Source organism: Megascapheus bottae, chromosome 5, assembly GCF_031878675.1.
Source record: "Megascapheus bottae isolate mThoBot1 chromosome 5, mThoBot2.hap1, whole genome shotgun sequence".
NCBI classification, from domain to species: Eukaryota; Metazoa; Chordata; class Mammalia; order Rodentia; family Geomyidae; genus Megascapheus; species Megascapheus bottae.
In genome coordinates, this window is record NC_143513.1 from 56,012,674 (window position 1) to 56,036,217 (window position 23,544).

Here is a 23,544-nt window from a genome sequence, read left to right on the forward strand (position 1 = left end):
ATTATCTGAGTCATTGCACTGTCAAAGCTCTCATTTAGCTCCCTGGGTTGAAAGAGTATCATGGATCGTCTGTCCTGCAGAGGACATGCTGTAAACTTTCCCTTTGAAATTTATCTTTTAAGACTTTGACTTTTTGGTGCTGTTGTTACCAAATGTACTCTTGTACTTCACAAGCTTGTGGATAAAATGGAACAGAATTTATATTTACAACTTAAATTTCAGTGGCTTGAAAATTCCACCTCGTTGATCAGCAGGCTTCCCTTCTCAGAGTTTTCAAAGACATTTCCTGGGATGTTTGCCCAGGACTGTGACTCTGTTACATAAGAGGTGGAGGTCTTGTGAATGAAGCCCACTGAAGACGAAGTCCAGTAACCTTCTCTGCAGATGTGCTCAATCATGTCCCTCAGGTCCACCGGAACCGAGTCTCCTACAGTCACTGAGTACAGCCCCACAAACTTCCAAAGATTCACAGAGACACAATGCTGCTCACTTAAATAATGAACTCCTCAGTCCTTACACTGCCCTTGAGAATCCCATTCTAACTTGTCCATTTTTTGATTCTCATTCAACAATGAACTTTTCTCACAGTGTGAAAGAGAATGCTATCTTTCTCAATTTCATATTCAGGGTGGAGAGACTCAAGAAAATTTAAAAAAAATTAATCATGATGGTTCAATTGTGGATAGAGGCACTGTAAAAATATGTCAGACTAGGTGGCTTATAAACTATTTATTTGTATCATTTTGGGAGATTAAAAGTCTCAAGTATGGGTGAATTCTCTTGATAATCTTCTTTCAAGTTGCAGACTGCCAACTTCTGTATCTAGCCTCCTGTGGTAGAAGGAGGGCTAAGTGAACTTTCTAGAGTTCCTTTTCCTAGGACACTAATTTCATTCATGAGGACTGACACCTAATTACTTCTTGGAGGCATCATTTCCTAATATCATTTCTCATGTTGGGGACCCAGGCTTCAATATATGTTTTGGGGAAAACAGCTTCATTCAGACCATGGAAAATGCCTGTCTAAAGTCATTTCTGCAGACAAGTGGAAGACTTGGGGTGCTTTCAAAAGCTAGCGGAAAGGGGCTTCAGAAGCCCAGAGCAACACCCCTTCTTTGTCATGATAAATTTTCAATCAGAAGTGTTGATAAATATGCCCTTTTAGAGTTTGAACCTCAATGCTCATAATGATGTGATAAGCAGACAACAGAAAGGTAATCATGGTACATGGTATAGATTATATATACATCTATATATGTATATATTTATGAGCCTCCTGTTGTTTTATCTTAATTTGTGACATTCAACTTGATATTGAATGGAGGATTTTCCCTACTTTTTCTTGAGCCACTGGCATTGGAGGATGATATATCATCTTGTTTCTATTGCTGATTATAAATGAGCATAGTATTTTTAATTTTTTAAAATTTTTTATTGTTGGAGGAGCATAACATTTTTTCATTTTATTTTTTATTATTGAGGTAATGTATAGAGAGGTTACAGTTACATTTGCCAGATAGTAGGCACATTACTTCTCACACATTGATACTCCCTCTTATGAGCATTTTTTTAAACTCAAGGAATGTTCTTGATTCAATATGGACAAGGACCTTTATGTAAAAAGGGAAGAAAAAGTTACATGGCAATATCACTAAGCTTCAGAGTACAGTAAGATAATCATGGGGAGTTATACTCACTTTTCTTTTATTATAGAATATTACTGGACATGTTCTCTTTTTATTAACTGTGATAATCACTTCCTGTCCCTAATTTATAAATGAAGTTTATCATAGATATTTAAACACAAGGAAAATACCAGTATGTACAAGATCTGTCCCCAGCTGTGGTTTCAGGCATCCACAAGGGTCTTGAAATGTATCTTTTGTAGATAAAGGGGGTATTCCATATTATGGTAAGTTCAATAAGGACTAAAACGGCATAATTCCACAGAAAGGCAAACTCAAAGTTCAAGAAAATGAACATCAGGAAACAGTTAAGGGGAATAGAATAGATGGATGAAGAGAGGAGATGGAGGAAGAATGCAGTCAATAATTTAATGTATATCCTACCAAATTAAGAATATGAGGAAAGTGTTAGGAAGGCAAGGACAGATAAGATTCACAGGAGTGACATTGATCAAGAAGCATTGTATTCACAGACTGCTTTGTTAAATGGAAATTCCTTTGTACAAGAACAACAATAACAACTACTACTGAACTAAAATTTCAAAGGACAAAAGTGATTACAAATATACAAAAATCAGTAAGTAAAAATTACGGTGCACTGTCCAACTATTTTAGTTTAATACCCTCTCTAGTTTCACTGCTATCTAAGAACCATGTCCTCTGTAACAAAGAGCAATGTCTATTTATTTTAATTACTTGGACATTTTCAAGCCTTAGGTCTTAAAGTTAATTAAGTCTGAAGTCTTAAAGTTAATTAAGGGTCTTAGAATACAATTTAAGTTGACACTCAAGAACAATAAATCTACTTAGTATTAAACACGTATCCCTAAGATTTTACTCAGATAATGCAAATAAGGTAACACTCTAGATTTAGGTAATTTATAGCAAGACTTGAAATTTGCAAGAACAATGTTTAAAAGTGTGCATTATTTTATGTCAATGGTGTTTTATATTCCTATTTACATTTCTGCAATCTTAAAAACCTTCAGTATAATTAATGATGCTTTATCTGATCTAGGAGACAAATATAAGTTGTTTCTAATTAATTACATCCTCTGTCAGAATATAAATTACATGTACTTAAATGTTATTTGCATTTTCTCTCATGCTGTGATATTTAGTTTAAACATTTACCATAATAAAAAATGTTCAATGTTAAAATTTTACATAATATATTTTAAAGGATTTATGAATAATTAAAATGTTTCTGTATTACATTCTAAAAGACATTTGAGTTAGAAAGTTGAAAGGGTGACATTGATCAAGATGCACTGTATTCATAAACTGCTTTGTTGAATGGAAGTTCCTTTGTACTACTTAAAAATAATAAAAATATTAAAAATAAATAAGAACTACAACCAACAAAAGATAAGTGAATAATAACTTCAAAACAGAAAGCTTGTTTTAGGATAGCCTGAAAGCTGTTTTTTTATTTTAATCATAATAACTGGCCTATTGCCCATTAACTGAAGTACAATTGTTCTCTCTCTGCAAACTTTTCTTCTTTTCCATGAAGGGAACATGAGTATTTTTGGAGACAATCATGAAAAATATTCCAGTACAAAATTAATATAAATTCAGACTAATTTGGGTATCTTTGAGATCTCCATATGGGCATGTTTCCTTACTGGCTACACTTCTCAAACCCGTAAATGTTTGCAAATTTCTTATACTTCTCAAAGATGCTACATTGGCAATATTTTGTGGTAGCCTGAATCTCATCCAAAGTGGCTCTTTGCTGGTTAATTTGAACCTTTGAGTTCATTTAATCAAAAATTCCCAGCTAGGGCTGGGAATGTAGCTCAAATTATGTATACATATGTGTATTTTGTTTTGTGAAAAAATAGCATAGAGTGTTTATTATGAATCACAATTAAATTTATTTGAATAATATTTCAAAGTTATAGGAAAACTATAAAAATAATCTGAAGAATCTCTACATGCCCTTCACACGGATGGCAAAAATGTTAGTATTTATTCCCATCATTTTATTATCTTGTATATAAGTGAGAAAATTCATTTATATACATAGCAAAATCAGTAAATTAGGAAATTAATACAAAGACTATATATATGTATATATATATATATATATATATTTTTTTTTTTTTTTGCCAGTCCTGGGCCTTGAGCTCAGGGCCTGAGCACTGTCCTTGGGCTTTCTTAAGGCTAGAGCTCTACCACTTGAGCTACAGCATCACTTCTGGCTTTTTTCTATGTACATGGTACTGAGGAATTGAACCTGGGTGTTTGTGCATGTTAGGCAAGCACTCTACCACTAGGCCAAACTCCCAGCCATATATATATATATATATATATATATATATATATATATATATATATATATATATATTCCAAAGACTTTGATTGAACATTGTCCATGAGTCTCCCTTAGAGCATTAAAAAAAAAATCAGTCACAAAGATAAACCTCTTGTTTCCATATTCTAGAGCTCTTTTCTTTTCTTTCTTCCCCTTACAGTCTATCTCATGTTACAGTATCTGACTTTGTCATCTCGTATATTGTACATATATTTATTTGCTAATTTGAGATAGGGAAGGGAAGGGGGGAAACAAGATAATTGGGAGGAGGTGGAAGGAGGGAAAGTGGGAGAAAAATATGAGAAAGGGTATCAGTATTCAAGAGGTATGTACCTACTACCTGAAGATTATAACTCTAACCCTCTATATGTTACCCTGACAAAAAATACAATTACAAGTATGTTCATTTTTATTTTTCTGGTTTAATCCAGGGGCACATAATGTACTTACCTGTCATACAGTTATTTTTACGTAAAACATTTTCACAGCCATTCTTTGTTTTAATACCCTTGCCAATTTTTGAAGAGTGCAGTCCTCTGCTTACGTGGTAGTCTCTTCTATTTATGTTCGTCTGAGGTTTATTGTGAATAAATTTGGCTATAAATCTTGGCTAGAATATTACAGAATTGTTCTCAGTACATTCCACCAGGAGGCATGCAATATTTATGTTTTCCCTTGCTGGCAAAATTATTTTAGGTTAACTTTATATTTCTCCTGAGAATTTTTAGCTTTTCTTTCTGAAAGTATCCTTTCATGGGTATTTACTTTAACACAGGGTAATCAAGATTAATTTTAAACCTTCACTTAATTAATGGTTTCTTATCTAATCAGTGAGACACATAGATTAGAGAAGGTCATCAAGATCACGCTTCCAAGTTTTGTTGTTCAGGGATGATTTTAATAAAGAATCAATCAGTGGTTTCCAAGTGGGATTTTCTAATTTCCAAAATTCCTTCTATTCATCTCATTTGGGATTCTACTACAAAGTAAAGCAGTCTTCTTATCTTGTTGCCGCTATTAGTTTATTTAAGTTCATATGGGTTCTGGGATTTTTTTTTTTACATTGTCTTGTGGGTCATAATCTGCTACTAAATTGAACACCCAAGTTGTCACTCATTCGAACATTGGCAATCCTTATTCTTTTAGTCATGCTGCCTTTCTTGTTTGAGTAGCATTTCTTTAAAGGAACAATGATAAGTATTGAGGATTTATGCCTTCTCTTTGTGGATACTTGACCTCTGTCTTTCAAATAGATGATGCCTCTTTAGAAGTTTTTCCACTGCATTTCAGTGTTCTCACGAGGTAATTAATTTCAGTCATATTAAAGGAGACCTTTTTGGTAGGTCATAGAGTCTTTAAAGATCCTTCCAGAAAGCTCTGTGGTTTGCTTTGATGGATAGGTTGTGATGGATTCTGTTTTAATCTTCTTGAAATTTTGTCCCTTATACTATCATGTAAGAAAGTCACTTTATCCTAAAAGAAGATAAAATGACACCTCAATCAAAAACAAACAAACAAGTAAGGTTCCCAGCGTCATTAACTCCAACCCGCTGACATATAATGTCATCAGTGTTGGGGCCACTTCTATTGAACATTCTACACAGTGTGATCAGGCTGAACAGATTCATTAACCTACAGAATGGTGAAGAAGAAATCTCCTTTAAAAGTTCTTTAAATTTGAGAATAATTTGTTACTCAATGATAGTTAACTAATATGCCATTGTAGAATCAAATGATATCAAGTTGAATAGCTTCATGTTCTTAAGAGACTTTCTCAGGAATACATAAGCGAGGGAAATACCCTCTGAGCCCCCTTGGCTGGTAGATCTATTTGTTTGGAATAAGATTTTCCCACACAAACCTTGAAATAGCACCTTTGATTTTATTTTGAGATGAGATAAATAATTTTAAAATGTAGTCCACAGATATCAGAGATCCATGGAAACAATTTTCAAAACAATGTGAAGATATTACTTGCAGTTTTCACTATCTTAATATAGAACAAAATCTCTGTTGAATAAATTGTTGGCACCAGCTCTTTGTGTGTGTGTGTGTGTGTGTGTGTGTGTGTGTGTGTGTGTGTGTGTGTGTGTGATAGCTCTTATGGTAAAATGAAAACTGCAATTTTCACTCAATATCATTCTTTATAAGGTACTAAAACAATGTTAAATACTGATCAATGAATACTCATCTCTTGTGTCAAAATGAGATGTACCTAGGCCAGCCCAGGCAAAATATCCACTGGAATCTATCTCAGACCCATAAACAGCATGATGATGTACACCAGTTTTCTTAGCTACACGGGGGAGCTGAGATCAGGGGGATCGTATTTCTAGCCTCGCTCAGGGAAATAGTTCCGAAAACTTCATTACAGCAGAAAAATACTGAGCATACTATTGTATTCATATAATCTTAACTGTAGTAGGAAATAGAAATAGGAGGATTGTACACTAGGATGACTCAGTCATGAAGTGAGATCCTACCTCAAACGTATTAGATTAAAAAGAATGGGAGACATGGTTCAGGAAGTGGTTACCTGTCTTGTGTAAAGCCTTGAGATGGAACCTCTGAAAAATTGTGTGATAGTGCTCTGTTATTTGAAGATATGAGTTATTTACATCGGTGTAGCTGGTAGACACTTCTTTGAAAATGACCCACTTTGAATTTTCTGGTTAAAGTTAGAGATTTTGAAATCTTGTATCTGCTCCTAGGAGCTTCATAGCACCATCATACTCTTGATGATTGATGAAGATGTTGGTCGAGGTGACTTTTGTTGCTGCTATTGTTATTTTAAGAATAAAACTTGACACCACTTACATGGGCTTTATAACTCAGTGAATCAATATTTTGCAAATGGTAAATGCATGATGGTAGAAAACTGTTGGGGGCCGAGGAACGTCATATCTAATAACTTTCTGCTGAGGCTTGTAGTAGGGATAAAACATGTGGATCTCTTTGCCCTGTCCATCTTGTATACTGATAGGCTCCTCACCCAATATGAGGAGGAGGGATTTAGGGAATAGAGAGAGACAGATTTTCCTGCCTTGATGAAGCTGCATGGCATCTCTGTTCATGCTCCGGGGTAAGAAGGCTGGGTGCGGGAGGACATTGGGCCCCTTCCTCTCGTGGCTTGGCCTGGTCGGGGAGTGTTTTTCCCCATCCTCCTACTAGTAGAGGGGGACCGGGGACGAAGGACCCCGACAGAAAACCACATGTCAAAAAATTCCATTTGAGAATTGAGCAGCACAACAGGTTTTGTGACACTACTACACATGGTACCAACTTCTACATATCAATGAGCCTTTACAACAACTTCCTCAGAGATCTTTCTTCAAAACTAAATCCCACTTTATAGTGGCTCATTCTATTGTGAATTTATCAGTGTATTTTGTGTTGCTGAAGAGCTTCATGTGAAAAGAAAAATGTTGCTACTTTTCTAAATGAATGTATTTTGGTTCTGGAATATTAAAATTCTTTCTTTCCATCTTTGTTTGTTTGATTGTTTTTTGCCAGTCCTGGGGCTTGAGCTCAGGGCCTGAGCACTGTCATTTGACTTTCTCATGGCTAGCGCTCTCCCACTTGAGCCTCAGCACCACTTCTGGCTTTCTATGTATGTGGTGCTGAGGAATCAAACCCGGATCTTCATGAATGCTAGGGAAGCACTACCACTAGACAAAACTCCCGGCCCTTAAATTCTTTTGGAAACATATCTATATTAGTGTAATTTTTTTTCACTTAGGTTCTTTTTGTAATGAAAGGTGTATATAAGATTACTTAATTCCTGCATCTTCTCAATTGTTTCTTCCTTGTATTTGCCCTTTTCCTTTCCTACTTGGAGGGATTTGGCTTTCCGTTCCAGGATCTTTTTGCCATCTTTGTCCAGTTTCAGCCTGGTTATAACCAATTTGCTGTAGTGAAGCTCACGTGGACAGTGGTTCCATTGACCTTTTCCCCCTGTACCTGTTCAGTGTAGATGACACACTTCTTCCTGTAAACCTGCACCACTTTGCCGATCTGCTGACCTTTATAGTGCCCTTGTACAACCTGCACCTCATCATCTTTTCGGAGAGCATAAACCTAACGTTGTACTTTTGTCCCAGCTCTTTGGAAATAAGGGAAGACATAATCTTCCTGCGAATGTGGGAAGGTACATTGAAATGTCTTTTCTGGTTCTTGCTTCGGTCAGAAGTGACAAAGGGATTGAACTTCATTTTGTCCTCTCCTGATTCAGCAATGGCTGAAAAGGGGAAGAGAACTACAGGCCACTTCCAGTTCTCTAGTGTAAATTTTTATTACTTTAAAAAGAACTCATGTGAACTGCAGACCAACCTGACTTACCTGGATATACTCTTTCCTAGGAGATAGCTCAAAAAGAAATTAAAGCAGAATTGAGAAATGGAAAAACCTTCCATGTACCTGGATTTGAAAAATTAACATCATGAAAATATAATCTTGCCAAGGGCTATCTACAAATTCAACGCAATATCCATCAATATTTCGATGTCATTTTTAAGGAAATAGAAGAAGCAATTAAAAATTTCATATGCAAAATAAAAGACCCCGTATAGCAAAAACAATTCTTAGCAGAAAGAACAGGAGGAATTTCAATACTAAACTTTAGACTCTATTACAGAGTTATACTAACCAAACAGCTTGGGACTGGCACAAGAACAGGCCTGAGGACCAATGGAATAGGACTGAAGACCCAGAAATCAAACCACAGACCTATGGCCACCTAATCTTTGATACGGGAGACAAAAAATAAAATGGAAGAAAGACAGCCTCTTCAACAAGTGGTGCTGGCAGAACTGGTTAAGCACCTGCAGAAAACTAAAGTTGGATCCTTCTATGTAACCCTGCACCAGGATTAACTCCAAATGGATCAAATACCTCGAGGTAAAAGCAGATACACGAATTGGAGATGCACTAGGTCTCCTTGGCACACGTTGAAAATTTACCCAGAAACAGAACAAATTAAAGAAAGTTTGGACAAATGGGACTGTGTTAAACTGCAGACCTTCTGTATGGCAAAGGACATAGCTAGCAAGCTAAATAGAAAGCCCGCAGAGTGGGAGAAGATTTTTGCTAACCATACAATAGACAAAGGCCTCATATCTAAAATGTGTCAACAGCACAAAAAACTGAATTACTCCAAAACTAATCTTCAAAGAAACAACCATACCATTAAAAGATGGGCCAAAGACTTAAAAAGAGACTTCTCTGAAGAGGAAATAAAAATGGCCAAGAAACAAATGAAGAAATGCTCAACATCTCTGGGCATAAAAGAAATGCAAATCAAAACAGCTCTGAGATTCCACCTCACTCCAGTTAGAATGGCCATCAGCAAGAAATCTAATAACATCAGATACTGGTGGGGATGTGGCCAGGAGGGATCACTACTACTCTGTTGGTGTAAACTCATTTAACCACTCTGGAAAGCAGTGTGGCAGTGCCTCAAAAGACTAAACAAAGACCTCCCCTATGACCCAGCAATTCCACTACTTGGCATTTACCCAATCGTCCAGAAACAAGGACAGACTAAATCCATTAGCACAACGATGTTCACTGCAGCACTATTTACCATAGCAAAGATATGAAACCAAACCAGATGCCACTCGGTAGATGGATGGGTCAAGAAGATGTGTTATTTATACACAATGGAATTCTATGCTTCCATCAGAAAAAATGATATCACCCTATTTGTATGGAAATGGAAAGACTTGGAAAAAAATCATATTAAGTGAAGTAGGCCAGACTCAAAGATACATAAGCTCAATGGTTTCCCTCATTTGTAATAATTAGTACAAACCTTGGGCACTCCTAGAAGAGGATTACAACAGCTCAAAACCTAGATACAAAAGGCCATATAGCATGAGGCAAAATGAAAGGACCTTCAGGTGATGGAAACAAGAGCCATATAATGTGTGATTGTTGTTCTTAATGTACAATGTTCTTTCTCATCTCTTTGCTGTCCCTTGATTATTGTCATATTGTTACAGTATCTTACCTTGTTTTCTAGTATATTGTATATATGATTTTTTTATTTGAAATAGGAAAGGGAAGGGGAAAACAAGATGAGGGGAGGGGGTGGGGGGAGGGAAACAGGGACAAAAACCTGAGAAGGGGTATCAATGTTTGTAAAGTAATGCAGCTTCTATTTGGTGAATATGACTGTAACCCTTTTATTAATTACAATAAAATACAAAAAACAAAACAAAACAAAACAACAAAAAACCAATGTCCTTCTCAGTCACTTGTCACATGGGTGATGGACAGCCCCCTTTCAGGAAGGACTGACAAAATAGCCAGGCTATTTTGGAGCTATTCCTGGACTGTAATTAGAAAAAGAATATAGTAACCATATATTTCATTTCTTAGAGAAAACTTCCAGTAGAAGCTGAAGCCTTGTAAAATGTAGGTAGCAACACCATGGATCTCAGTGCTTTACTTTGCCTTCCTTTGATGCCCTCTAATCTGGTGACTCTTGGGGAGAAAAGTTTGTCTCGACTGGTCTTCAAAAACTACTTTGAAACAATGAGTATGACCTTGTGTCAATATCTTTCCATTTTGCCGCAGTTGCAAAGGCGTCTTGGTAGGTCATTCTGGGATTTTTCTCAGTAGTGAGTAGTGTTTATAGAACCATCCATTTTGTTTAATGAGTGACTCAATAATTATGCATAGACTTGAAGGAAAAAGTAGATGCGCGGGCAAAGATCATCTGACACTCAGTGGGGTTGCAAGTTTCAAAAGAACTTTCAGATCAATTAAAATCCATTGGAATAAGTTACTTTTTAAAACCAGGAATGTTCTTTTCTAGGCATAAATCATAAATTACATTACACTACTGTTCTGTTCAAACAAAGTCAAATGTGTATATATAATATTTGTATATTATATATACATGTATATTTGCAATGATCTCTCTTTTCATCTCTTTATTGAGTTACTACTGAACTATGTATTTCTTTCTCATGTATGTTGTGGGGCTGGAACTCTATGCCTGGCCTTTGTCCCTGAGCTCCTCAGCTCAAAACTACCACCCTACCCCTGGAGCTACAGCACCACTCCCCATTTTTCTAGTAGTTAAGTGGAGTAAAGCATCTCAGTACTTCTGTTCCTGGGCTGGCTTTGAACTGTGATCCTCAGATCTCAGCCTCCTGAGTAGCTAGGATTACAGGTGTGAGCCACCACACCCAGGTTCACCATATATTTTATGGCCACTTCCTGACAATTCTCTAAGATGCTTTACTCCTCTTTTTTTTTCTTTTTTCTTTTTTTTTGTGGGTCATGGGGCTTGAACTCAGCCTGGGCTCTTCAGCTCAAGGCTACTATCCTAACCCTGGGCCTGGGTATTGTCCCTGAGCTCTTCAGCTCAAGGCTACCATCCTATCCTTGAGCCACTCCCTATCTTCCATTTTCTAGAGGTTATTTGGAGATAAAGTCTCAGATCCTTTTGTGCCCAGGCTGGATTTGAACCTTGATCCTCAGATCTCAGCCTCCTGAGTAGCTAGGATTACAGGTGTGAACCATTGCACCTGGCTACTCTTCTTTACCTCTTCATAATTCTCATTACACTTGCAAGCTTCTGTTAACATTTCTAAATACTCCAGTCATCTGATTTATTGGCTATTAAGCATTTTGTGGTGGGAACTGTATTATTTAATTCATATTTAGTTTCTCAGCATTTTGTATTGCTAGCTACATAGTAAGTACTCAGGAAATATTTAAATAAATATTACATTATTTAAGTGCATCGGATGTATGACCATCCTTAGTGAGAATCTTGGTCAGCCTTTTCCTTTCCTAGTTGGTAAAATTGATCAAAGAAACTTGGCTCTGGTAATGAATTGGTTCATTTTGCAGTCAGAGAAATTTGGCCTGTATCAAAGTTTACTAAAATTAGATACAAAATTAGAGATGAGATTATATTCTTTTTTTTTTTGGCCAGTCATGGGCCTTGATCTCAGAGACTGGGCACTGTCCTTGGGCTTTCTCAAGGCTAGAGCTCTACCACTTGAGCCACAGCACCATTTCTGGCTTTTTTCCATGTACGTGGTACTGAGGAATCGAACTCTGGTCTTCGTGTATGCTAGGCAAGCACTCTACCACTAGGCTAAACTTCCAGCCAAGATTATATTCTTGACTTTTAAATTTGCTGCTTTAATCATTAGAAAAACATATGACAACACCACAAGTTATCAGCTATAGAATTTTAGTAGCAGTAGGCTATGTTTGTATTCTGACATTTTAGTTTTTAGGCTTACAAACAGGATAGTACACAGTTTTCTATGAGGTCACATATTCAGGATATGAAATATTCATAAAGCCCAACATACTCATTCCTTTCTTCTGTCCATTTTACTCTTCTGTATACCTATGCACTCTTTGGTGAATAGCTGTAACATATCATAATGTTTAGAAAAATCCCTTTGTAAATGTTTTTCTTTGCTTCTTTAACCAGGAGCCAAAAATATCATGTGTTTCTGGTTTTGGAGTATAACAAAAAGAGCTCCTGAAAAATGTGGATGGATCACTGACACAGGATGGTAGTATAGTTTTGAAACACAGTTTTATAGTACCAGATGGTCTGGTATTTTCTCAAGCAAATATGTCACCTATAATTTGATGAATACCTTCCAAGGTAAAGTGATTTTTTTTCAGTCAATAACAGATGGTATCAGTCAAAACCATATCAAGATGCTTAAAGAAAAGGTTGATAGCTCAAGTGATTTAATCAACAAGATTTTCTCCAATGTAGTGAGCATGTTTTAGGGTCTAAAAATGTGTCAGCTGCAAATAATTCAGTCTCATTTCCAAACTTCACTCCATAGAGAATTTTATGCAGCATGTTTTATATGACGCCTATAAAAGTGACTTAAATTTCAGTTATTTTCTGGCTGTGCTTTCAAGAGTTTACTATATAATGTTTAAAGAAAATGTACATATCTACGTGTTTTTTTTTTTGCCAGTGCTGGGACTTGAACTTAGGACCTGGGCACTGTCCCTGGGCTTTCTCAAGCCTAGCGTTCTACCACTTGATCCATAGCGCAACTTCTGGGCTTTTCTGTGTATGTGGTACCAAGGAATTGAATCCAGGGCTTTGTACATGCTAAGCATGTACTCTACCACTAGGCCACACTCCTGGCCAGAGAAATATGAATTTTTTTCTTTCCTTTTTTTTTTGGTGGTGTGGGACTTGAACTCTGGGATTGGGCATTGTCCCTGAGCTCTTCAGCCCAAGCCTACTGCCCTCCCTCTAGAGCTACAGCGCTACTCACATCTTTAAAATAATAAACACATTATGTTGAAAATGTAAAAAAATACTTTAGCGGGAGTGAGCCAAATTTTATTAGTGGTAATGTAAGTTTATATTAATTGTGAAGTTTTGTTATTTCATTTTTTTTTTTTTTGCCAGTCCTGGGCTTGAGCTTAGGGCTTGAGCACTGTCCTTGGACTTTCTCAAGACTAGCACTCTACCACTTGAGCCTCAGCACCACTTCTGGCTTTTTGATATGTATGTGGTACTGAGGAATCGAACCCGGGTCTTCGTGCATGCTAGGCAAGCATTCTACCACTAGGCCAAACTCCCGGGCTCATTGTTATTTCCTTTTTGTGGAAGCTACAAGCAAATGGATACAATAGAAGGGAAGGTTTCTGAATCATTGGCTGGGGATTAGTCAGGAATATTTAGAACATGCGTCTTTGCTCTGACTTTTTGAAAATAATAATGTAATAGAACTGTGATTCAGAAACTCTGCTGTACTACTAAATTGATAGTAGTTTGAATATATCAACAAACACGAATGGGAAAGAGGTATAAAAATAGGAACATTATCTTTCAGCATGCACATACCCAGAGGTAAACTGCAATGGGATATTCTAACTTATTATTTAACCTGGGGTATATTTTTCATTGAATAGGGTGGTGCTAGTAGTTACAAAATGATTGTAGTTACAGACTGGAAGTATGTTCAGAAAATAGGCATTATGTACATATTTTTATATACAACTAGTGCCATTATAAATGGATCTATTGCTCTTTGGCTGCAATTTTTTTTGCCAGTCCTGGGCCTTAAACTTGGGGCCTGGACACTGTTCTTAGGCTTTCTCAAAGCTAGTGCTCTATTACTTGAGCCACAGCACAATTTCTGGCTTTTTCTGTGTATGTGGTACTGAGGATTCAAATCTAGGGCTTCGTGCATGCTACACTTTACCTCTAGACCTGGCCCTGGAATATTTTTTACCATAAGAAAATTGCTTTATTACTAATTTTTAGTTCCATACAAGATGTGAATACACTTGACAACTTCACAGCTCCCAAAGCATAGAACTAACACCCATCGCCCAGTGGAGGAGCTGAGTAACACCTACTCATGTTTCTCGTGTAAACTATTTTTTTAATGTCACTTAAAACAAACAAACAATTAACAATGGATTATGTACTGTATGTGGGCAAAATAAGGCAAGTCAGTGAATCTCTTGACATTAAATATATAACCAACAGCATACTATCAACATTTACATAATTCACATCAAAATGATTACATCCTAAAACTTATTCTTTTAAGATAGATTTATCAATAAGATATTACATATCTTTTAATACTCTGGTACAATATTTCATACATTGCAGGAAAAGTGTAGGTCTAGTTATCAGCTTCATAGAGGATCCTTTCCCACTAGCTTTTATTAAAGAATCACACTTAGGCCATAAATAAACATGCAAATTATTAATTACATTATCTAAGGTTTAGGATGAAAGCTTGTAAAAATTACTTTGATATACAGCAATGGTATACAACACAGTAAAATCAACTGCTTTATATTTTGGCCTTGTGTGAACTTACCCACAGGGGAAAAAGAAGAAACTTTAGTGATGAACCGTACAATAAACTCTACTCTGTAGCTTATTTGAGAGGAAGGAGGAAAAATGTCTCAACAGAATTTTAAAGGATGATACAGATCCTAATGAATATTTTGTAGAATGGCTAAATCTTGGATAGATAGTCAACACCAATGGTTTTGTGCTAGTAGCTATCACTCTCTTTAGGGCATCATTAACATTTCCCAACTTCTATCACCATCATCTCACTTTTAAGATCATATGAATTTTTTTCATATTATGAAATTCAAATAACTAAGAATATACTTTTTTTTAATGTACTGTTTTTATTTTTATTTCATTTATTTTCTTTTGGCTATCCACTGGTGTCACTGTGTTTTTGTGCACCCTTGTTTATCTGATTTGGGGAAGGGAAGGGAAATAACAAAATGGTGAGACAAAGGACAAATCAATGTAACAGCAATACTAACAAGACAAACGAACTTTACAACTTTGTGGGGGGGCATGCAGGGGAAGAAGTGGAAGAAAACTGAGGGAAGGAGTAACAATGTTCTACAATGAATAGGCTCATTATCTTACGTACATGACTGTAACTCTTTTGTACCTCACCTTTACAACACAACTAAATAAAAAAATAATGAAGCATGAGGAAGAAGGGAATAGGGACAATGATACCAAAATGTTATTTAGTACATATGTGAAACAGAATAAAGAATATACTTTTTAACAGTAATATATGCAGACTCTGATGACAAGGATGTTGTAACTGCTCACAAAAGTGCAGCAATCTCAGACTCATGGTAACAAAGTAAAAAATTAGATGAATTGCAAAATTATAATTTGAAAGTTGGTGGAGAACATGTTTAGAAAGCAAAGAAAACATGAAATAAAATTCCAAAGAGGAAAGAGCCTGGGTAGTTGAGAGTGTGATTTTGGATATTTTCTTCTCAGAGGATATTTGCCTACTCAGGCTAGGAAGAGATTGGTCTTAGACTAAACAGAGGAATTCAACTAATGGAAAAATTGGAGCTTTTGATAATTGTACAAGCTACTATAATTGATTGACTCTGAACAGGATACAAAAGCAGAATTCATTTGTCCAGAAGACATAAGGTTGGAGTCTGAGTCAAGACTTCAAAACACAAGAGGAAAATGCTTTGTTTCCTCATACTAGAAAAAGCCTTGACATGTGTTGGGAGCCAGAGTGGAATCAAACTGTACCTTGACTTGCATCAGACGATGGCTTTATTGTCTTATTGTTTTCTGGCCCTATTCTATGTAAATGACCTGAGAATTACCATATGAATGTAACACCTGGAGGTTCCCTGGGTCTGGAGGAGGGAAGAAGCGGGAGTGAAAAATAAATGCAGCAGTCTTTACCTGGACTGTGGACATCCCGGACCCGGTGTGTCTGACTCTCTTCTATTTCTTCCTAGTCCTTGCCCCCGATTTCAGGAACCCCAATCTGCGAACCCTGGTTTGCTGCCGGTTGGCCCCGGCAGACATGGTTTATTTCCACATTGAAATATTTGAAACTTCTCCTATTTATCTGTTTCTATATCAATCTATATCTTATAGGATTTCACAATCTAGAGCAAAAAGAAATAATTGAGATTTTTAAAATACAACATCAGTTTTTGCATATAATTTGTTACATATTTTATTTAGAAACAAATTTAAAAATAAAATCCAAATTTAAAATCTCTAGTGAGATCCTCTTTAAATATAGGTACACGGATCAAGTGAAATGATGAAAAATATATCTTACAAACATTTACAATTGTGGCTATAATAGCTTCAAGCAAAGAAGATTTTATTGTCAAAAATTGCTAGATAGAAATGATATTTTATAATGGAAGAGGTCAACTCCATAAGAAACCAAAGCAATCCTAATTTTGTACATGCTTAATGACATTGCTTTGAAATCTATAAATGCGAGATCAAAATGAGACCTATATCATCCACAATTATTGTTGACTATTACAAGTCACTTTCTTTCACTAATTGATGGAGCAAGAAGACACAAATGAGGAGAGCTACAGAAGCTGTGGCCAATGCAGAATAGTGCTAAGCTTCGGTGGTTGTTATGTTGTGGAGGAATAAAAAGAATCTTTTTGGATGCTGGACATAATTGAGGTCATGATATTGGTAGTGGCTACATTAAATATTTGTGTATATATTATATCTCAATTAAAAAGCATATAAAATATAAGTGCCTTCCCACGTATAAGGCTTTTGTTTTGCCAGTTCTGGGGCTTGAACTCAGGGCCTGGGCACTGTCCTTGGACACTTTTTGCTCAAGGTTAGTGATCTGCCGCTTGAGCCACAACACCACTTATAACTTTTTCTGAGTATGTGGTACTAGGGACTCGAATCCAGGGTTTTGTGGATGCTAAACGAGCACTTTATCACTGGTCTATATTTCCAGCCCCAGTAAAAAGTTTTAAAAAGTATATTTCTTTTATATTTTTAACCAAACCACTGAGACAAAATAATGAATTTTCCTTTGCTAAGTATTGAAAGTTTGGTAGAAATGAAAGCTTACAGAGTCCTAACATCTTAAAGACATAGTGACACCTTTTCTAGTGAAGTCTCAGTATCCTAAAAGAGAATTATGAGATAAAATAAAAATAAAAAAGAGAGTCTTCTCTGAAGAAGAAACAAAAATGGCCTATAGACAAATGAAGAAATGCTCAACATCTCTGGTCATAAAAGAAATGCAAATCAAAACAACTCTAAGATTCCACCTCACTCTAGTTAGAATGGCCAGGATCAAGAAAACTAATAACAACAGATGCTGGAGGGGATATGGCCAGGAGGGATCATTACTACACTGTTGGTGGGAGTGCAAACTCTTTCAACCACTATGGAAAGCAGTATGGTGGTTCCTCAAAAGACGAAACATTGAGCTCCCTATGACCCAGCAATTCCACTACTTGGCCTTTACCCAATTGTCCAGAAACAAGGACATAGTAAATCCACCAGCACAACAATGTTCATTGCAGCACTATTTACCATAGCAAAGATATGGAACTAACCCAGATGTCCCTCAGTTGATTAGTGGATCAACAAGATGTGGTATTTGTACACAATGTAATTCTATGCTGCTGTCAGAAAGGATGACATTGCCCCATTTGTTAGGAAATGGAAAGACTTAGAGAAGATCATATTAAGTGAAGTAAGCCAGACTCAAAGGAATTTAGGCTCAATGGTTTCCCTCATTTGTCATAATCAGTAGAAACCTTGGACTCTCCTAGCAGAGATTTGCAATAGAGCAAAACCTTGATACAAAAGGCCATATAGTATGACGCTAAATGAAAGGATCTCTAGGATATAGAAACATAAGCCATATAATGAATGATTGTTGTCCTTAATGTACTATGTTATCTCTCATCTCTTTTGCTGTCCCTTGGTTATCTCATATTGTTACAGTATCTCACTTTGTTACCTGATATATCGGATATATTTGTATTTGGTTATTTGAAATTGGATAGGGAAGGGGGGGGAAACAAAATGAGGGGTGGGGGTGGGAGGGAGGGAAATGGGGTCCAAGACATGTGAAAGGGTGTCAATGTATGTGAATTAATGCACCTTCTATCTGGCAAATATCATGTAACCCTTCTATTAATTACAATAAAAATATATGAAAAAAATAAAAAAATAAAAATTACAAAAACAGGATTTACTATGAATATTGTTGCATTGAAGACCTATAAGTAATGGATACACTTTGAGGAACTTTTTGGAAACAGTATCCTAAAATTAATTATTCATTTCCTGGAATTGTATTATACCATGCTATCAGGATAGGAATTTGCAGGTGTATTATATACTTTTTCATGCTTACATTTCATTTAGCCTTCTAAGGTTTAAGGACTCACATTCACCATATGAAATAGACTCTCATTGGCTGTTAGGTAATATCTGTCTTTTGCATGCTTTTCCTAGTTCCCAATGACAACAACTATTATTTAGATAAGAATTGGATAACTGCTCTGAATAAATCTCTGTAGTGTGTCTATGAATTTTTATAAGGTGATTATGAACATTAAAAGTATTAGAAATAATATACATATATATCCGTATATCTTCTGTTTATCTAGCTTCTGTTTAGTATGTATAGCAACCAGTAGTATTACATATTCAAGAAGTGATTCAGGTACTTCAATGCTGCATTAATTGAGGAGTTTGTAGAATTGAAGATTAGTTATAGGATAAAGAGAGTGTATGATTTATATATAAAATGCTCCTGGTAGTTCTTGTCTTGAAGGTTTGTTCTCTTGCTAATTGTATTATTGAGAGGTTATCTGGTCACAAAGGAACTAACCACACCAAAACATAATACACTGAGAGATAAAAGTGGAATGGGCCACTATAACTTGGGGCTTAGTTTGGAGGAAAGAGATCTCTGAGGAAGTTCTTTTAAAGATCGATCTTGTTCCCAGCTACTGGAAAGTTAGCAACTCTTTTCCACCACACATTCTCAATCATAATGCTGGTACTGGAGATTTGAACTGAAGGCTTGTAGATGAACCATTGAGCCACACCTCTAGTTTTCCCTCTCTTTTAAAAATAGGGTATTTATTTCTAAGCCCATTCTACAATTTCTGTAGTAGTTGATATAAGGAAGTTATTACAAGGCTCAGCCTTCTCCTTTGAGAGGAAGTCTTGTGGACCTTTCTGCCCAGGTCTGAAATTATGATCCTCTTATTCTCAAACCTCACCTGTTACTGAAATGGCAGGTGCATACAAACCTAGATATTCATTGAGAAAGGGTCTTGGGACTTTTTCTCTGCCTAGGCTGGTTTAGAACAGTGATATGAAGAGATATGAAGCCTTGATATCCATTTTCTTTCTATTACTTAATAAAAATTCTTAAATTTAAAATTAGTCTGTCTATAATTCCTCTTATATGATGTTTTCCAATAGTCAATAATTATCCCATTGCCTTGAAAATTAAGATAGTTACAATTAGAATTTTAAGAAAAAGAATATCGAAGGTTGTTCAGTTTCTGATTCCCAAAATTGACTTTTCAAATGCACAGCAGATATTTTCAAATAGTATTTGATAAAGACTGATACTGATTGTAAGGAAAATAGTCTGTTGAGACTCTGAGATTCTAAAAAACCAGGCATAGATTTTAGGACTATAATTACAGATAAAGAGAATTTTAAAAGATCTGGCTATCCCACCTTCTAGTACATTTGAATAACAATCCATGTGAAAATGGTGTTCAATTGGTAGTTATAGAAAATAACAAAGTGTGCCTTGACCAAGGGTGGTTAACTAAGAAAGAAGTTCAGATAACGGTGATCTAGATTGATAAAGAGGACCATGGTAGTGGTTTCCCAGGCCCTGTCTTTCTGTTCTCTTATCCAGGTATTGTTGGCTCTTTTTGACATGTGATTTGGTGATTACATGAAGGCTGCCCTAGCCTCAGGTCATATAGAAGCAAAGAGGAGAAAAACAATGAACACACAGAAAAAAGTATATCCAGAAGTATGCTAGGAGTTTATAAATCAAAGGTTGTCTGCTAAATTTAGCTGCAAATGTGCCTAGAAAATTATCTGTAAGTGAAGCTTTCCTGAGGATCATATCAGATGAGAGGTGAAGTAATAGAAAGTTACACAGAAAATTAAGGGACTTTGTTGAAAGTTAAGATATCACTTTTCCCTGAGTTTACCATATCTCCAGTAGCTGAGTAAAGTTAAAGTATCAGGTCATGTTTGTATTCTATGTAAAGAATTCCCATGGGAATTCTCATGGGATCCTGGGAGGATTTTTTTTTTGTCCATTCCTGGGGTTGATCTCAGGGCCTGGGCATGTCCTTGGGCTTTCTCAAGGCTAGCAGTCTACCACTTGAGCCACGGCACCATTTCCAACCTTTTCTGTGTATGTGGTACTGAGGAATCAAACCTAGGTCTTTGTGCATATTAGGCAAGTACCCTACCACTAGGCAAAACTGCCTGCCCTCCTGGGAGGATTTTTTTTCTGACTTTATTCTGAATCCATCTATCTATCTATCTGTCTGTCTATCTATCTATCTATCTATCTATCTATCTATCTATCTATCTATCTATCTATGTACTTTTTGCCAGTCCTGGGCTTGAGCTCAGGGCCTGAGCACTGTCCTTAGATTTTTTCTCAAGGCTAGAACTCTACCACTTGAGCCTCAGCACCACTTCCAGCTTTTTTTTTTTTTAAATGTATGTGGTACCAAGGAATCAAACCCGGGTTTTCATGCATGCTAGGCAAGCACTCTACCACTAGTCCAAACTCCTGGCCCATGAATCTATATTTTTAAATAGTGCCAGAGTTTGAAATTGGGGCCTAACCTTAATAGTTATAGTAATATCCTGACTTCATAGTTAGGCACTCTATGACGGCAGGATATTACTATCAATAGTTACATTGAAGAAGACCAGCTATGCCTCTATGCCTTTGCTGTGCTGGTTGTTTTTGGATGGGGTACTGCTTCTTTCTCTCATATAATTGGGTTGTGATGTGTGCATTTTAAGATTCTTGTAATAATGAGGACAAGTCAATTCCCAGCTGAGAAGGGGCCTCAACCTTTTGTCTGCCAAGTCTGGCCCTGAAGCATAATCCTCCTAAGCCTAGCCACATAGCTAAAATTACAGGTATGAGTCACAAGAGTCTGGTTTTCTCTCAAACAGTTTTGGAGATGAGGTTAAATTGCCCCTTTAGAACTGGCCTTTCAATGCAAACAGAGCATGGGTTCCACTTAAACTGGGGGGGGGGTAGGGGTGGGGGAGACTTTTAGTTTTAACTTCTGAATGGGATTGCCTTTGAGTAAAATATTCTCTCATTCATCTTGTGCTAATAGTGCATTCACTACTGTTAGAATGTCCTCTCTGTGATTAAAAATGTTTCTTAAATTCCCAAAACCTTAAATAACTTGTAAGAAAATTATAGCAGTAAGAGAACTTGGAGGAATGGCATAAAAACAAAACAAATAAGAGGTTTACAATAGGGCAAAACCTAGATACATAAGGCCATATAGGATGAGGCTAAATCAAAGGATCTCCAGGATATGGAAACAAGAGCCATATAATATGTGATTGTTGTTCTCAATGTACTAGGTTATTTCTCATCTCTTTTGTTGTCCCTTGGTTATCTCATATTGTTACAGTATCTTACCTTGTTATCTGGTATAATGTATATACCAGATGTTTATTTGTATATTTGAAATAGGATAGGGCAGGGGGAAAAAGAAGATGAGGTGAGGGATGGGGGGAGAGAAATGGGGACAAAAAATGATAAAGGGTAGCAATGTTTGTGGAATAACGCACCTTCTATCTGGCGGATATAATGTGACTCTTCTATTAATTACAATAAAAAGAATATAATAAAAAAGAATGTTCAAATAAAGCTCTGTTTAAGAGAAATATGACTGTAAATTTAAGGAACTTCCACCTATGACTTTCACTACAAAAACACTTTTGGACAACTTTTGGGGATGACAGTCATTGCTTTTAACCTTTGTGTCTGTACAGACATTTTGCATTGAACTTTATTTGATTTATGTCATTATCAATGATATTTTACTGTTATTGTGAGGGTTTATGGTAATAGATGTTTGCGTGCTCACCATTTGTGGACTATTGGGAAAATAAGACATTTTCTTCCACAAGCTATTATAGAGAGAAAACGCTAAACATCGAAATGTCACCTTAAAAAATAAAGGAAGAGAAAAACTGTAGAGTTGAATAAACTTAAACCTTTTTTAAAAAAATTTTAATTCCATAGTTTCAGAAATAAGAGACTGGATATCATTTCTCTCCCCAAAATGCATTACTGGATCCTTCCAGAGGTGTGTGCCTTTGTTATGCTATTCATTTGATTTATGATTCATGATGCTTGTTTGTGCAAAAGCTGGCTAGTGTCTATACCAACACACTGACTTTAAAGATATGCCTCGGCTATAATTCTCTGTGCTCTGACTAGAGCAGCAGGGAACACTGGTGGAATTTCAACATAGTCCGTCAAAGAAAAATCTGCTTCAAGAAAAAGCCTACATGAAATATTGTTGGTGAAATACAAGGAAGAAAATGACTAGGGAAATACTTTTTGTTGGAACTAACAATAAAGTATGACACCCCTTTCAGAAAAAAATAGCATTATAACTTTGGTTAAAAAAAAAAGGATCTGATTTTTTTTTGTATTTTTTAAAATGGGAGGTAGAACACTAGGCTCTGATTAGTTATTGTAAGTTTCAGGGTTTGAGCAGCCCACTCAAGCTTGGCACACATAGGCTTTTGAGGATGGAGTGTGTGCCTGCTTATATTATTCTACATACAGTTCCAGAAGTGCTAGATACTAACAATCCCAAACAACTTTCCTTTCCTCTTGTTCACACAATAGCAATAAATTCTGTAAACTTTCCCCCTATATAATGGACTTTTTACGTTTTTTGGTAACATAATTAGATTGGTAAATAATAGTGGAGCAGGTTGGAGAGAGAAAAACCTACAATTAGATTTCATCTTCTATCACATTAGAGTGAAAGCTTTAAGCAAGTATTCTTTAGAAATTCTCTTAGTAAGAAGTGACACATTTTGTGCATAATTATTTTGTTTATCATATATCCAAGAGCTATATGTGTGTACTAAGTCATGAATAAGAAATGAGAAAGTCTGTATTTAACATTAGCAAAATTCTTGAAGTAGGGTATTTGC

General features: G+C 36.1%; 1 pseudogene; it reads right to left on the bottom strand.

Annotated features, from left to right (window-relative positions):
• Positions 1-218: 218 nt before the first annotated feature.
• LOC150063434 (large ribosomal subunit protein uL24 pseudogene) lies at positions 219-8,215 on the bottom strand (annotated as a pseudogene).
• Positions 8,216-23,544: the final 15,329 nt, after the last annotated feature.